Below are 17386 nucleotides of genomic sequence, written 5' to 3' on the forward strand. Positions count from 1 at the left end.
TTAGTATGGGGGATTATGTGCCCACCACAGAGCCTCTTGAGTTTACAGCACAACATTTTAGATTAAATCAGTGAAGAGGGTGTGCTTGCATTAAGACATGAAATGATGAGCTGAATCAGAGGTATCTGTGGGCTGCAGTAGCAGGGCAGACAGCCTGGGAGCTAATGCTCCCTGTTGTTCATCAAGCCCAAAGAGAACTGGGCACCAGGTCCCATGGAAGCATCTTTCTGCTGTAGAGTGCAATGGAAGTTGGGTATCTCATTCTCCTCAGATACACAGAAAAAAAGCTGCCAGCGAAATCTGTCTTCTTAGGGTTGCATATTTCCAAATGTTGCTATCCAGTCATCTACTGTAAAGTCCGCTTAGGTCTCTGATCCAATAAAGAAGCTGTTACACAGACCTGGCTTTCTAGCACGACTCCAGTGAGATTTCTCAGGTGCTTAAAGCTAAATGTATTTTTAAATGAAGATTTGTTTGTTCAAGCTCTACCTCCATTTACTTCAGGGTAGTTAATGCATGTTAGCACTTCTGGTGCAAAGGGAGACTAGCATTTAGAGCAGGATTTGGCATTCGGGAAGGAAAATGGATACAGCCACCATTCTCACTTCTACCAGCGCAGTCACGTACCATGTGCTCCAGGCTTGTCTCTTGTTTTCTGCTTCTTGGGCTGCCTAGCTATGATCTAGTATGCTGACCTTACAAGCCAAGGAATGACTTTCATGCCACTGAATCCCATCAGGAACTTCATGTCTCTTGTGGTTGTCTTCATCCATGGCTAACTTGTATTATCATTGGCACGCTTAGAATTGTGATGTTATGTTTCAAATGTTTCTAAAGCTGAAACACACAAGCTCTTTTATTTCACTTCTGCCTAGCAGGATTATTTCAGCTCCACACATGCAAAACCTCATATTATGCAAGAAATTAATCATATCAGGGTAAAGTAGCTACTGAAAAATTGCCAAACACCATAAACATTGGTCAAAATGCAGGCCAACCATTTGCACAGCAAGTAATTGAAGCTAGGGGTTCATTGGAGCGACACGTAACTTTTCATTATGAATTAGAAAGCTTTTCAAACATAAAATGATGGCTGAGAAGACTGCACTACCTAAAAGGTTTCAGTAAACACTCACACACACACAAAAAAAAAAGTGCTAAAATATGCTGGAGAGATCAATCATGCTTTATGGTTACTTGCTCCACGTAGTTTCACACACATTCTCCGATAAACAATGTCCCACACGCTCTGCCCAGACCCATTATTTTCTTCAGCACCAAAGCATCAAGGGCCAGATTCTCATTTGGTTTAAGTCAGCAGAGCTCTGCTGAGGTTGACTGCTCACCATTGATTTATGCCAGCTGAAGATCTGGCCTGAAGAGTGACAAAAATGTAATTTTATGTTTTATTTATGGGTGTAAAACAATAGTCCTAAAGGGAGCAGATGTTCCATGTCGAGGGAGGAGGTTTATGAAATGCAATTCCAGACACAAAAGCTAATCTCTGTGGTCAGGGAAGGCATGAGGCCTGTTTTACATGATGAACTTTAATTGAAATCTTGCTCTTTTGTGTTCATTTATTTCTTCTATTTGGGAGCCGACAAGCGTCATTTAAATTACTTACCAGCTGCCAAACACCTTAAAAAGCAATAAACAGTTGACTTAAACACCTGGAGAAGGTTGGACAATTTTCACTTGTCCCCTCAGTACCTGCTGAAGTGGTATTAATTTGGTATCCCATATTTTTATTAAGTGGTCACTTCACTGAAGAAAATTCCATCTGTTTCAGATGGAGCTGTGGGGAGAAAAAAGATCATTCCATTTTATGGAGGGTTTTGCAATTGTAAGATGTCTGTTTTTTTCCATTTTGGAAGGAAAACCAAAGTATTTTGAAATTCTCTAAAACAGAGAAGGGAGCGCCTGCCTCTAAGTCTCGGGCCCCAGACCTCTTATTGTCCCCAGTGCTCAAGCTATTCTCTTTGCAGACCATCTTCCCTCTGTAGCTCCTAAAGTGGAAGTTCATTGTTGCTCTGAACCAGTAGCCAAAAACTGAAGTTAGGGAGCTGAGAGAAAATCAGTGGTAACAGTCTGCTTTCAGGGCTGTCACAGATTTCGAAGCACCTTTTCATCATGTTTTCTTCCAATGAGCTGACAAATTTAACTCCTAAACCATGGCTCTGCTCTATAAAGGAAAGTGTGTTCAGCGGTACGCCTTCACCTTGGTTTTATGTGGCACGAGAACATAACATGGTGAAATGTGAGCTCAGAGGCACAAAATAGTAGTCAGCAGAGCAGTACTGGCTCACATCAAATTAATTTTGGACCGAAAAGTGGAAGGATGAGATTTTCAGCCTGACTTTCCATGTTCCTCCCCACACTCATGAGGTCAAGCACAGTGCATGGAGAGCTGGAGAACAAGCTGAGCTTATCAGAGGCTGGCAGTGATACCTAAGGGGCAACTTCATAACCAGAGAGCAAGTGGAACAAAACTGCAGCTGCGTATTTGTGTATTCCATTAAAGCTAAAAGAGTAAAACAAAATGCAGATTGAGGAAGGATGTGTTTGAAGAACAGGATGGAGCGGGAGCTAACTGTCTCAATTTAGTTGGAAGTCCCAAATGAAAGGTGTGATTTTGTTCTAAAGCAGGATGAGCAGGAGCAGACTGAAGTTCTCTATGAACCAAAATTAGAAAAAGAAAGCGAAGGCTGAAAATTGGATTGCATGAAACACTGAAACATCTCATTCATGTTTCAGCAGAATTTTTTGTTAGTTCACTTAAGAAATCTGGTGCGTCTTCATTGTAACACTTTTCAACACAGCAGCAGCAACAACCACAGTCCTCCATTCTAAAAATTTCAAAACGGGAGCTTCCAAGGTTATAAAAACGCTTAATTTTTATTCACCTCCCTGAAAAAGAAGTTAGCACAATAAGTTGTTCAGAACATTTTAATTTTGTTAGACATGTCATTTGTTCCCTTTCAGAGACACTCAGACCCGCATTTGCAGATGCCCACTTCCAAGGACCTGATGCACATCACGTAACGAGAGATGTCTTTGGTGCAGCCTTCACAGTCACTCTAGATTTCCTTAGAAGCCTCCCAAAGCCATCTTGTTCTGCTGAAGAGCAGTGTAGAGAGACTAATGCCAAGGATCAAGTGAATCCCACCCAAATATTCTTGTCCCTAGGGATAGCTGCTGTGTTATACTGAGTAAAGCAGTTCACATCTCTATGCAAGATGTGCTGCGTTTGTGAAAGAAGCGTTTCTGTACTGAAGTCACAGAAGGGTGCTAAAATGCTCAAACAGTTGGAAGGACTTAGATACAAAGATGTATGGAAACACCTAAGCAAAGTACGGGAGGAATTAGATGGATAATTGTCACAAACAACTGAAGGGGAATAAAAATTAGGGCTTTCCAGGGGAACCTGAGAAAGAGTTGGGTTGTGATAAAGGTAGAAATAATTTTCTTATCAGATGATCTGTTTGGTCTGGGGAGTATTTTCCAGGAGAAGCAGTAGTCTCAGGCTTTGAGTCATTTCATACCAGAGCTTGGAAGGGCACGGTAGAGATCCTTCCTGTCAAGGCAGGGAATGAAAAAATAGGGTCTACTGATCTTATCCAGCCCTCACTTCATTCAGCAGGAATCTGTTCCACTGACTAAATCAGGATTTGGATCAGACCCATTTTTACCTCCTATGTTGATGACTGTCTGAGAAGACTTAGGAAAAGACACAAACTGAAGCCCAGGAATGAGGCTAAGAATGGCTTTTTTGGGCTGCTGTAAGGAAAAATGCAAGTCTCCAAAAATTATGAAGAACACGGCTGGCAAATCGGAGAGACTGCTTTATAGCTGGGAGCTGAGTCAAGCTCTGAAATGTATTTGCAGAATTAAATGACACTAAGTCTGGGTGTTGCTAATTCCCTTAATACCGTAAGGAAACACTTCTCAAACAGCAGCTATAAGGGCAGCGTCATTGCTTGGCAAGTTTTGCCTTTGCCACAGCAGGGGGATTTTGCCAGAGCTCTGCATATCCATCTTATTTTATTTATGTGACCAGCATTTGAGAGTGGTTTTGTTGTGGGTAACAAAACGCAGCTACATTTTATATCTGATTCAAAAGGAAACAATAATGATAGAAGTGGGGTAACATTTTTGTATATGCCTGAGTGATTCCCTTTGCCTGTTTTCAACCTACCTAACGGCAAGCCTCGCTTCAGTCTACACTGCTCTAATTAATTTGACAGGACTGGAAACTTGCTCTTCCTGTTCACACTTATTATTCATCTCTTTAGAATGCCCTGTAGGGAGTACGAAGCACAATAAAGCAGTATTTACCAAATCCCTCAATGCTAAATACACCTTTTAAGCTGACTCTGCACAATGCCAGCAGTGAGAAGATCTGACTAAAGGGCAGCCAAAGAAAAACAACATTTTCCAGAGCATCGTCTCTTTACACATGACTAGCGAGTCTTAGGCAAGGAAACTGTGGTTTTGCCCCCCTCCAAATTCTGCAGTAGGCTCTGGGGATCCCGGTGTACTCCTACTGTATCTGAAACCTTGGCCGTAGCCAAAGCAAATGACAGAGTGATCATACTCAATAAGATATGATGTTAGTTCACAGGAGCCACTGGGTAATTTCATACAGGCGTATCTTTTAACCTTTCATCACCCAAATTAGAAACATCATCACACAACATAAAACACATCTGAAAAATCCATCGGAGACAGGAACTCAGAAACATGTACAGTAGAAATAAGCGTTTTGAGAATTAGAAAGTGTTTTGAGAAAACACTGAAATTGAATGTCAGAGTTCCTTTTTTTTTAAAAAAAATTCTCATCGCAGAAAGGGACCTTTTACAAACACAGGAGACGATTAAGGAATTTAAGAAGCAAAACATGCTTATTTGCACACGCTGGGGAAGTAACTCAGGCATTTCATATTTTAAAAGTGAAAGATCTCTGAAAAAGATTTTCAGCAGCAAGTTACCAGTTGGCTCCTCAGCTGTAATCGTCCGCTCCTTTTGCACCTTTATGTCTCTGTAAATCTCGCCTTACGTGAAGTTAAAGGTTACGTTTTCAAAGTACCCGAGAAAATTTCTACGCAGTGTAGAACAGCACTGCACAAATATACCCAAATCAGCTCAAAATGAACTAACTCAAAAACCAAAAAGGATGGAATCACGGCAGTAATGCAGTTTTTCCAACTTCTTGCTCTTAACCTCCAAACGTTGCTTTGTGTGGCGTTCAGCCAGGCTGAGATGCCACAGTATACAAGTCACTTTTACAAATGGTACCTGGAGCCAATTTTCAAAGGCAAGTAGAGAAAAGGATAGGCATTCAGTGGGATTTTTCATGGCAGATGTGAAAATGGAAAGTAATTAGCAATATAGGTGCTTTTGGAAATTATATTATTGGAAATTATGCTCCAAACTTTTGAAAAATTTGAGAATTGGATTCCTGGTCTATTTCTGAAAAATTTATGTTGAGTCATTTTTCCTAGCTCCTGAACCTCCTTGTTCGTGTTGGAGAACAGCAAATCCCAACATACTTTATGTTAGACCATGCAGACATACATCACAGGCTTCCTTATGTTCCTGAGTCTTATTTTTCCTCCATTTATTTGTTGAGCTATGGAAAATTTCATCCTTACTCCTTTCTCAGTTGTAGAGATCTGGCCATTGTTCATCTCCATGGAGTTATTTGAGACTTAGAGTAGCACACTTTCCTGGCCACGACACAAAACATAATGAAGATAACCAGGAGACTCCCGCCAGTTCGGCTTGGTTTTGTATCAGGCTGTAATAAAGAGAGGAATTGGGATCATTGAATTTTAGATAGAATAACAGATCAACTCCTTCAGGCGTAGCCCCTCTCTGCTTTGCCATAAAGAAAAGCCCACTCTCGGCAGACTGAATCTGGAATAAAAGCTTGGGTAACTGGGAATAGAAGGGGTCTCCATTGACTTTGAGGAGAACTACAGTATGAAAAAAAAAAAGGTGTTCTGGCAATGGCCTTTGCTATGTTACATGAGAAAGATGGTTCTTGAAACTAATTAATCCTTGAAAAGATCAGCTGACCCATCTCATTGTTAGCAATACATTTTTAATTATTCATTTTAGTCAAGCATCATTTGAACACAAGTCAATTTGCAATTTCATTAGAGTACAGAAAAGGCCTGGGGTCTATTCCTGGTAAAAAGGAAAAAATCTCTGGCAAAATTTCATAAAGGATGTTAATCCTCTAATTAATTTTATGTATCAAGCAAGAATTAATGTGTCCTGCTATTTAAGCAGAAGTCATCTTGCCAAGAAGTGCATTTTGTCATACCTTCCCCTCCAGGAAAACCTCTTTACAAGCTTTGTGGCAAAATACCCTGGCAACTAATGACTAGCTTTGAAGCAACATTCACAGACCATTTGCTTTGATGACATTTGGAGCTTTCTTCTCCCCCCCCCTCCTCATTCCAAAGTCTATTGTAAGTGTAGTGCTCTCACTGCACTGCCTTTGAAAACTAATCAATAAAGTAAGATTTGTCAGGTTGCATCTGAGGAGTATCACATCTTTTAACTCCTTTCTTGGTTGAGTTGCTGTACACATTTTTAAACTAAACCTTATGAACAGATTTGAGCATGTTATATTTACCATATTCACAGGCATGCAAGTGTGACGCGCTTCTTTTTCTTCCTTATATTAACTTGAAAAGCTCAAAACCTATGTCAGTTAACCTTCCATAAAACTGACGTTCTATGGCCTTTGTATATAATCAGATGATGGATTGCATGTCAAAAAGTCACAAATAGGGAATGTTTACCTCTGTTACAATGATGAGAATTACGGTATTGCAAAAATGGAAAAAAGTGACTTCACCTCAAGCCAGAGAGCTCCAAAGAAAACATATCCACGTTAGCAAATACTGAAACAAATTGCCTGATGCCGATTAGCTCACTAGCATTAGTATAAATACTAGAGCAAGGCAATCTGTATTTGTAGTGGTGGATGGGAGATCAGAATATGGGCCGCAGCGTTTCACCTGTATTGTAACTTTGGACTTTTCTTAATCAATCATTGCTAAAATCTTTAGGTTTGATTTTTCATTTCAATGGCTTTGTGTAATGTGTCTCAACTGTACCTCATCTAATTTAATAAGATGCAAGCTAAGGAAGTACTTAAGTTACTTATCAAGGGTTTCAGATGACACATTATTATTGTATTCAAAAGTCAATATTTGCTAATCATGTTAGTACAGGAACTGATCCAGAGCTACAATTCTTGAATTGCAAAGGCATTTAAGATTAATGAAACCTATCTCCTCCTCACTCAACACACAAACATAGCAGCCCCCCTTCACCCCTCTTCTGGAATGGACAACTCCATGTCTCGATAAGAGAAACCCACCTGGCCCATGGCTTTGTGGGGAAAAGCTCTTGAGCTTCTTAACCTTCTCCCTCCTCTGCTGGCCTGGTCCTTCTTAGCCTGACTTCAAGCACTGCGGTGGCTCGTGTTCAGCTCTTGGCATCCCTTGGTTTGGTGTTGACACTGATACAACACCAAACCTCTCGATTCTACTCTACCACTGCTTTTTGCAGAAGACTGCAGTTGAAATGAGGAAGAGCTGTGTGCTGAGCAGAAGTAGAGCAACGTGGGCACAGTGTGAGGCAGGCTGAGGAAGCCTGATGGCTCATCTCATGTTAGTCGTGATTGCTCATGCAGCAGGCTCACACATAAATGGTGCTGAGGTGTTGAGCAAGCCTTACTCCACACTGTGGCAGAAGAGCAGTGAGTTGATGCCTTGTTATGCATTCTCATTTTTCTTTTATTTTACATAATGGGAACAGTAAATATATGCTCTGTGTTTTTCTTTCTCTGTTTTAAAGCTGCTGATGAATTTGGCATGGATAGTCTGAAAGATTTAGTGCATTTCCTAGGGCTAGGAACAGTGCAAGCAGGTGATGTGCAAGCTCCCACATGCAGAGCTGCCAGCGCACTCTCAGGCTGGATTTGCAGCCCCTGGGCTCTGCCAGACTCGAGCTCCTCCAGGCATTCTGTCAGCTGCTCACAGGCCATGCCTGCGTGCAAACATGTGCACAGGAGGAGCAGTATGGTAACTTCCTGATGCGATCATATATTTATTCAGAAGCTGGCTTAGAATGAGATACAGATTTGCCTTGAAACAGCAGTCTCCTGGGGTCTGAAATGTGGCTTATCTGCTCCTCATCATATATTACTGCTGTTGGTGTACTGGTGTGGTTTTCCTTTACTCCTTTAAGCCTAAATAGTGCAGGTGACATATTTAGATGGAAATGATGGTGCAGAGTGGGAGATCAAGATTAGCCCCAGCAGGAAACATCCTGATATACATAGCACTGGGGTGAAATACAGAAGTGAGGCTCTTTCCTCTAGTTAGTCCAGGTTTACTCTCATAAGTGGGGCAGTTGAACTGGAAATTGCAGGTCTGGCTGAGTGCAGAGTCACTGATGTAGAACTGGTGTAGGTCAGTAAAATGGGAGGAGTTTGCTGTTATTGGGAGGTTGAATTAATACTGTGTGTTGAATCATAAGGGTGGCTGCATGGGCTTTCATCTAGACATGTGAAAGTAACTAGACAACTGAAAGTAATCTGAGTACTGCCTTATGCTGTCTGCTTGCATCTCTGACCAATTCAGATGTTAGAGAAAGTGCTCACACGTGTATTTTACAAGATCACAATGACACATTCAGTTTAATATTACAACGATTGTTGAACTGTTAATCCGAAGGTGCTAACAGTGGCTGTTGTATAGGTCTAACATCTGAAAGCCTCTAAGCAGTAATGCACTATCCTCATTTTTATCTGCTTATTCAGTTTAAAAAATTAGACAATTTACCCTTTAGAGATTTTTGCTCACCCCCCTCTTTTTAAATAAATTAAACATTGTTTTATGTGTGGCTTTTAACATACTAATGGATTCATTTAGACCTACCACACAGAGACTGAGCTGCTAATTCATACATATTTATTTATTTTTCCTGAAATCAATAATGACGCGATTTTTAGGATGCTTTGGAAATACTAAAAATCTGAGCTATTTCTGTGTGCATGTATCTGTTTGCCTCGGCTGATTGTTAGGACAGGGAATGTCACACTTACCTTTTCTGGTCTATGCAAACTCAGTGTGATAATCTTAGCTCATCTCCCAGCGGAGCGAGTATCCGTGTCACGAATGTCACCTTTGAAACTGGCACTAATTGGCATTCATGTTGGAAGTCTCAGTGGAATGGCCATAGACACAAGGTGAAATTTTGGCTCTGTTGAAGGCAACAGGAATTTTGTCATTGACTTTAATAGGGTCAGGGCTTCTTCCAGAGACTGAACCGCCCCTCATGCAGATGTTCATACTGGGCTGGGAGCTTCAAACCCTCTGTGTTTGCTCATGACTAATGAAATGTTTTGCTGCTAACTTCTGTCCTTCCCATGCCAGGATCAAGTCTTCTTTTATAAGGACAGAGTAAATAAGCCCAGAGAAGACCTCCACTTCCTCTTGCTCTGTCCTCCCCTTCTCTCTTCTTTCTACTCTTCACAATGATTTTCCAAACCCAGTGCAAAGGTCTTCCGTGATCTGTCAGTTCTTTTATTCTCTTCTGCTTTTAACTACTCGGTTTTCTAGACTCTCTGCCTTCAAGTATGCTCTTGCTCCTTTGTCTTGAAAAAATATTTCGCTATTTTCAAACATCGAAACATTCAAATATTGAAAAATATTGAAAAATTCTTTAATGCAGTCTGCCTTTGTAACAACCCACTGATCTCACCATTCATTTTCATATTCACAGAGGTTTTTTATGTTCCCATTATCTTAAATACCTTCTCTTTTCTTAGCTGCCTCTCATTTATAATAAATAAGCTTTTCAAGTTCCTGTGCCATCCAAGGTCAATCTTTGCCCTTCTTTATCTTGTTCTCTCCCTCCCAACATTTGACTTCTGTAATTCTCTTCTTTCCTTTCTGATTTTGCTTTGAAGACTCATCCTTACTGACGGCTCCTTGATTTTTTGTGCTCCCTTTCCACTTTCTCACCTCTTTGCCCAAGCAGAGGTACCTCTGTGAGAGTCCCCAGTGCACGTGGCCTTCTGTCTCTCTCTGTGTCTGCCAGTAATGCTCTTATCCAGGCTTTCATAACCATCTGCTTCCACACATCCCACTGCCACTTCAGTAATGATTTGAATTCTTTAGGTCACTTATTTAGCATTTCTTCTTGATTTTCAGATCCCATCTCCTTTATCAGTTCTCTGACACCACCTCCTAAGCTGTCTCCAGGATGCTCATTTCTCACACCTTGCTGCCCCTTCTGCCATTGCTTCTATTTCCCACCATGATTTTTTCATCACTGCCAAGCTAAAAATGTTGTGGCCACCCCCATTCTTGATGGACAATGTCTGCAGGTTCTCCTCACTTCCTCCCTCCCATCTGCACTGCTATTGACAGTATTATCTTGACTCTGCAGCCAGCAGCTTCCTAGATTCTCCACTGCCTGCTGTAACAAATTCAAGCTATTAAAAAACCCTTGGAAATGTATTGTTTGAAGTTCTGTTGTTATTTATTTATACTCCATTTAGCCAACTGCTTCTCCCATTCTTCTCTTTTACAGGTTTCCTCTGTCCCCTTTCTCCTCTCTTTGCACTTTCTGCTGGTGCCATTCCATAGACAAGGAGGCATTTTTTAATGTCACCCAAGGGTAATTTTTTCTTTTGCTCCTGAAATCTTTCATTGAAACTTGCCTCTAAACTACCAAGTGTCCCTTTTTCTCAGTCAGACAGAGGCCTTAACGCACCAGCAGGCCAGAAATGTGACATGGCCAGGGGCACTCAGTGCAATCTCTTCTCTTGTGCCAGGAGCAGCTCTGGTGGAGTCAGATGTCTGTACCCTGCAAACTGGAACCGGTGGAGATGAGAGAGCAGCGCTGGGCCTTGCGTTTGTAGTGTGTGGGATGTACTCAGAGCGGTACATTACAGGGGTGTATGGATGTAAAATCATCAACTTAGGGGAAGGAAAAAAAGGAAAAAACAAGTTCATGCAGTGAAGCCTGAAGAAAAGTTGAAAGCAGGACTTGCCAGCTGTACAACTAACCTGTTATCTCTATACTGTTTAGAAAGAATTCTGTTAAAAGCTAGGAAGGGAGCTCTTGGCACTCACAGTTGCTTGTTGTGACGAGGAAAGAAGTTGTTATACGGAACTTGGGGTTTTACTGGGTAAGATTTTATGGCTAAGACTATATTGGAGTTAGAAAGAGATTGTCTCAGGGGGTTTTATAGAGCAGGATGATTTTTTTGCATAGGGTTTTGTTTTATTCTACCAATTTCACCCAGCTGAACTTAAAGGAGTGGGGATGACAGCTAAGCTCCTTAGGACAGACATAACGATGTGTGGGCTCTTAAGTGAGATTATTAGAAATAATCCCTCTGGTACAGGCAATGTATATAATGCCACAGAGAGCTCTTGCTTCAACATGTGGCACACTTTAGTATTGTGATCTAGAGGCTGTCTAAGTTGTGAACCAAGAGTGTGGATGTGCTGCAGGTAAGCGAGTCACCTTCTAGTTCCTTCAGGGCTGCCCTTGGCTTCGGAACTTCAGATCAGATGTGTATATGCTATCTTCTGCAAAGGACTTTGTTGCATCAAGGTTGTGATATATTTTGGACAAAGTCAAGATTTGAAGAATTGAAGTGGTGAGAGCTATAGAAACATGACTGGAGGGGTCTGACCCAGGTTCCCCGCCTGCTTTCAAATACAACGTGCCAAAATGTTGAAGGTGACTAAAGCTTTCCCTCTACAGGAAATGAAATGATTCTGTTTAAGAGTGAAGGGCCTTTAAGTCAACACAGGCCTAATCAAAGGCTCATGACCCCTTCAGTGCAGATGACCATGCAGTGCTATATTTATCTATGAGCTCTGAGAATGTGTGTGGCTTACGCCCTGCAATTTCAGCAGCAAGTAAATATTTCCAGCCACATTCAGAATGTGCCTTAGAAAGGACCTTAAAAAGACATCTCTCTGTTACCCAATGGACCATTGCAAATACCCATCTTGAGCAATAAAAGGTGAAGCACACCTGTGGGGCTGGAGTTAGAAATCATGTTTCCCACTGAGCTCAAAAGAAAGTTTGTGCATTCCTGCTGCACAAGGTCGTTTCATGTATTGGAGGCTGATGTCCTGTGCATTCAGAGGAACAAATCCTCTGGTCGTGTAAAGCATCCCCGGCTCCACAGAGCAGCTATGACAATTTACACCATCTGAGGTGCTGCTCAGCGTTTTCAGTTATGGGCATTATTTACTCCTGGCTAGTTAGAGTTCCTTTGGAGCTGTTGCAACACAGGGTGGGTGTAAATCTTTCTTTAGATGCCTTTGGAGCTCTTAGAAGATGGCATGCCTATCTATAAAGTGGAAGTATCCTTAAACATATGCCTGGCGTAACCTCACAATAGAATGGTGTTGGAATAATCTGTAATACAGCTACTTTTACCTAAATGAAGATTTGCAAATGCACATTATGCCCACTAAAAAGATACCACACAGGATAGTTGCATAGTGAATTGCAGAATCATAGAATGATCACTGTGTTTTCATCTCTGTCTCTTTAAGCACTTAGGTCCCAGAACAAAGCTAGTTCCTCATCCACCCAAGAGTGTTGTACCAACTTATTTGTTTTTAATTCTAGAAGTTGCTTAGTCAGGGCATACTGTCAGCCACTTTTTAAAATTGAAATAAGTTTGTTACAGTTAAACAGCAGCTGAATGTAGACAACACCTAAAGTCCTGTCACAGAGCATGAGATTTCAGTGCTATTTCTGGGCTTGGTATGGAAACTGTCCTTTAGAAAGATGTTTCTAAGTAACATAAAGGAGAAAAAGTAAGTCCAAGTCAAAGAAAAAATATTTCCTTAGCAGTTTCTGGTTGTAACAGTGCTAAATTACAGCGTAACTTCCCAAGAGTGTCCTCACAGGTTATTTATACTGTAACACATAAAATCATTCCATTAGTGAGGTGGCTATTTTTGTAATCAGTTTTGAAGAATGTGCTCCATCATCGGAAATGTTTTGATTTAAGTGCATATTGAGGAGCAGTCTAAAAGTTACACTCTGAATTGCTCCTTAAAATAAGTCACCTGGTACATTCATGCAATGTGGATTGCATGTTGGCTCTGTGTAATTAAATTCTTGTCTAAAGTTGTCATTAAGTTGCAGTAAATATCGAAGCCAGCATCATTTTAGAATTAGATTTACTTCTTCATTTTATCTGATAAATATTCAGCTATGGAAAATTAATTAAAATGTGCATGCATACGTGAAGAGGGCTGGGCTGGTGGTTTCAGCTGATGGAGGAGCCAGACTGACAACAGCCTCTGCCAGCCTGGAGATAGTTGGGGGAAGTGCAGAGAAAGGCACAAGGTGCTGCACAAGGCTTGTTGGGGGATGGAAACCTCTCCCACCTTCTCCTATTCCTAGGTCAAAGATAATATCAGATTTCTGTACTAATTAGTGAACCCCTAGACTTCCTATGAATAAAGAAATTTGGGCAAATTTGGAAGCTGGCAATAATCTTTATTTCTATGTGCTGAAGCCATCATGAGTACAACGCTACCATGATGTTTTTAGTTTTATTTTTTAACTTTTATTTAAAAGTTTTATTACTTTTAAATGAAAGAAATAGGGAAATCTCACTAGAAGACTAGGAGATAGAAATCCTTTAGAGAATATAAAAAAACAATGGTGGTCCTTGATAGAACAGAGAGGGTTGATGGAAAAGGAAGTCTCAAAAAATCCCTGTATCTCCAGAAAAGCTCAGGTGTGCATTCCTTCTTACCAGTCACTTGGGTATCCATGCTGCATTCTCATGCTACAAATGACTCAGCTGAAGAATCTTCAGTTGCAACATTCATCTTTTAGAATCTTAATTAGTTTGTAGGAAGTCAAGTTTGATTACTTTCAGTGCTCACAAAAGCAATTGTGATTTTTCTGGAACGTGGACAGGCAAATTGCTGTGATGACATATATATCCGATGCATCTTCCAAGAATCTCTCTCTCCCCGCATGACTGTTTGAGTCTCTCCATCTCCCAAATGTATGCTTGTTTGACATTTTTATAACTAACAGGTGTTTTATGTAGCTTTGTTAGAGCCTCAGACTTTCTCAAGAAAGTGAAAAAAGGGTTTGTCATTACCTGGGTTGCTCTGATTGACATTATCTTAAACCACCTCCAAATTTCTTTCCACTCACCTCCGTAACTCTTTCTGCAGGCTGTCCTCCAACTTTTCTTCATATCTGCATGGTTATCTGTTAGAAAACTGTTACTTAGACAGACTTTTTAATGAGTTATATTATCAGGATTTGACACTCTAATGCAGTTTACTCAAACTTTCTTGATCTCTATAAATTTTTGTCAGTGATGTGGAGCCTGTCATAAATTTCACATGCATAGATTGCTCTACAGCATATATGGTCTTGCTGTTCTCAATCACCCTGCACACCTCCTTCAAAAGCAGGCCAGATATCCCCCTCAACATCTACAGATTACAGATTGCACAGCCTTACCACATCAAATGCCTTATCCTTACATGTCAGGAGTGGATGACTTATGCCATAGAAAATATCTGAGTTTAAGAACTAAACTGAGCCAGAAGTGAATGTAAATTTGAAACCTAGGAGATAGGTCCAATCTCCTGTATAGGGGCAAGAAGTCTGATGTTGTGGAAGCCTTAACAGGACAAGATTCCTAGCAATTGCATTATATATGCAACCTTTTTCCATCAGAAACTTCAAAAAATGTGCATAAACAATAACAATTTCTGATAAACGCAGTGCTGTTTTAGTAGATTTATGTGCTAAAGACAAGAACTACTTACAATAATGAAATGCAATGGGCTCAATTCTCTGCTTGCCTGAGTCACTCCATTACCTCCAGAGCTGGAAGGAAATTGCAGCAGGAGGAGAATCAGGCCCTTAATGGTCTGCAGGCTGCCATGCTGCTGTTACACGCAGACAATAGTCAAAGAAATTTATATTTAGTTCCACAAGAACAGTACATTAGGTATTCCTAAGTGTTTTATGAGGCAGGACTTTTCTGACTATTCTGACAAAAACAAGCATGCGTAGGAACCGGAGCTTTGAGCAAATATTGCAGTTATGATTTACAGCACAATCGCCAGAATCCTCCTGGCTTCATCCTTGATGGCTACTTACTCAGGCTGTCATTTTTAGCTCCACAGATTCTATCTGCCTTGGCCTCTTCTACAAACACTGGATTCACTGGAGTGTGGTACAAACAATGCAGCTCTCAAACAATGAAGCATTTGTGTTCATTTTCTTCTATTTTATCTTTGGAATTCTACTATTTAGGTCACTATCTGTTGCTTCCAGCTATTCTTTCCTGACAAATTGTAGCTCTTTTTAGGCTTAAAAAAGATATAATCAATGAATTCATCTATGTTATTCCTCTGGGTATAAAGGTCTAGATGTAATAAGTGGTACACACAGTATAAGATTACATTGCCATTCCTGAAGTGCAATCCCAAGATTAATTGTGCTTTGTAGACCAAAACTTTGAGAGTTGCTGGATACTTTGAAAATCTGACATAAATAACACAATAAAAAAAGTCACCAAATTTCTCAAATGCTTTAAACAGAGTCCATTCACCAGCATGAAGTGAAAGGTTGTGTATGAATAGATGTATTTTCTAAAATATATAATTTTAGATACAGGTGAGAATAATGATGAATAGGTCCTGTACTTGACTATACCTGTCTACGTAAAATGAAAAATCAGCACGGGTTTTAGCTGAAAAAGATAATCCTTGGATTTTAGTGAGAAACATCACTCACAGCAAGATTATTTCAAAGCCCATGAAATAAAAATTATACTCAGGTATGGGGACATACAGGATTTCCATTTCCATTTAAACTGAAGCCTACTGATTGCTCATGTAAAAATTACTATGCTCTGAATGAAGATGAGTCCTTAAGCAAACAGCCATAAATTAATTTATAATGAAACGTGACAGTCATAATTTAATTTGGGTTGTATTTAAGATTGTTGTTACTATTCGTATAGGTCCTTTTTGCCTGGAGGAAGATGTGGCTTCATAGCAAAATGCCAGCTACTGAAATATAAAACTTTTTACACGTACACGTGTATTAATTAATTAAAATCATGTAGATACTTTCCTAATGAAGAACTGTTGTTTCCTGCAAGCAGTGAGACAAGAGCTTGCATGACTGAGGCTGGCACACACAGTATTGATGGGTTGCCAAGAAGGGTGCCGAGCAAAATGTGCAGAATCTGTTGGGTTGTGGGGCTGCTTCTCCCCTTCCTTTCTTAGGGTGAGCAGAGGGGGTGGAACAGGGCAGCAAGCAGTAAGGATGCAGGTTTTGTGCTTCTCATCTGGTCCACATAGCTTCCAGCTGCCCGTATACATCACAGCAGCTGTCTGGGCCCAGCACCACGGCCCTGCAGTATCTGCTCAGCTGATGGCTGGTTTGTTAGCACAGAACTGAAAGGCACTTTGGTCACCTGAAGTCTGAGCTGCCCTCTCTGTGTCAATGGCTGCAAGGCCGCATGCCTGGCCTGTGCCCATTGGGGTAGCTGCACCCCTACAGTGCTACTTGTTTAATGTGGGATTAGGCTGGGTTAAATTCCTGCCTGCCCACTGCCATGTCTTAGGATCACATAATCATGGAATATCCCAAGTTGGAAGGATCACTGAGTCCAACTCCTGGCTCCATACAGCACCATCCAAGCCTGACATTGTTGCCCTCCGCTCCCTGTGAGGAGCTGCAGCCGCCATGATGCCTCCCCTCAGCTCCTCTGCTCTGCACTGAGCAAACCCAGGGCCCTCACTGCTCTGCCTGCCGGGCTGCTCTGTGTTCAGTATCCTGGGAAGGATATGAATGCAATTTTTTTTTTTCTTTTTTGAGATAAAAATACCTAGCATGTGGAATTTTGCTGTTGATATTGTAGATGTTGTTATTCTTTGTAGTTATTCCTAAGCCACAGTGAGTCTTCCTTCTGCCTTCACTGACTCCACCAGTGAAACTGTATAGCTTTTCACTTTGACCAGGGATTCTAATAAAAGTGATACAGAAGGGTTCTAATTTTAAACCAAGAAACAATTTCTCTGTTTCTAATAGTACAAAGTCACAAAGACTCTTCAGTTTGTTAATTGAAGATGATATAGTAAGGTGTTTGAGGATAGTCAGTAAGGGTGTGACCAAAACAATCTCATTTAGTCTTGACATCAGTTAAGAAACCATGATCCCCAAAAACTTGTGATTTCTATTTGGAAAACAGTGCTTAAGAAAGGCCAAATTAAAGACCTTGAGTTGGAGCATCGATGCTAAAAAATGGGTATTTATGAAAAGCAGA

At 40.8% G+C, this 17386-nt stretch overlaps 1 protein-coding gene across 6 annotated transcripts in view; it reads left to right on the forward strand.

Moving 5' to 3' along the window:
• The window catches only part of LOC146544851 (uncharacterized), a 278127-nt gene that overhangs the window by 258391 nt on the left and 2350 nt on the right, over positions 1-17386 (forward strand). The gene's annotated exons all lie outside the window — the stretch shown is intronic.

This window comes from Meleagris gallopavo, chromosome 2, assembly GCF_905368555.1.
Source record: "Meleagris gallopavo chromosome 2, MGAL_WU_HG_1.1, whole genome shotgun sequence".
NCBI classification, from domain to species: Eukaryota; Metazoa; Chordata; class Aves; order Galliformes; family Phasianidae; genus Meleagris; species Meleagris gallopavo.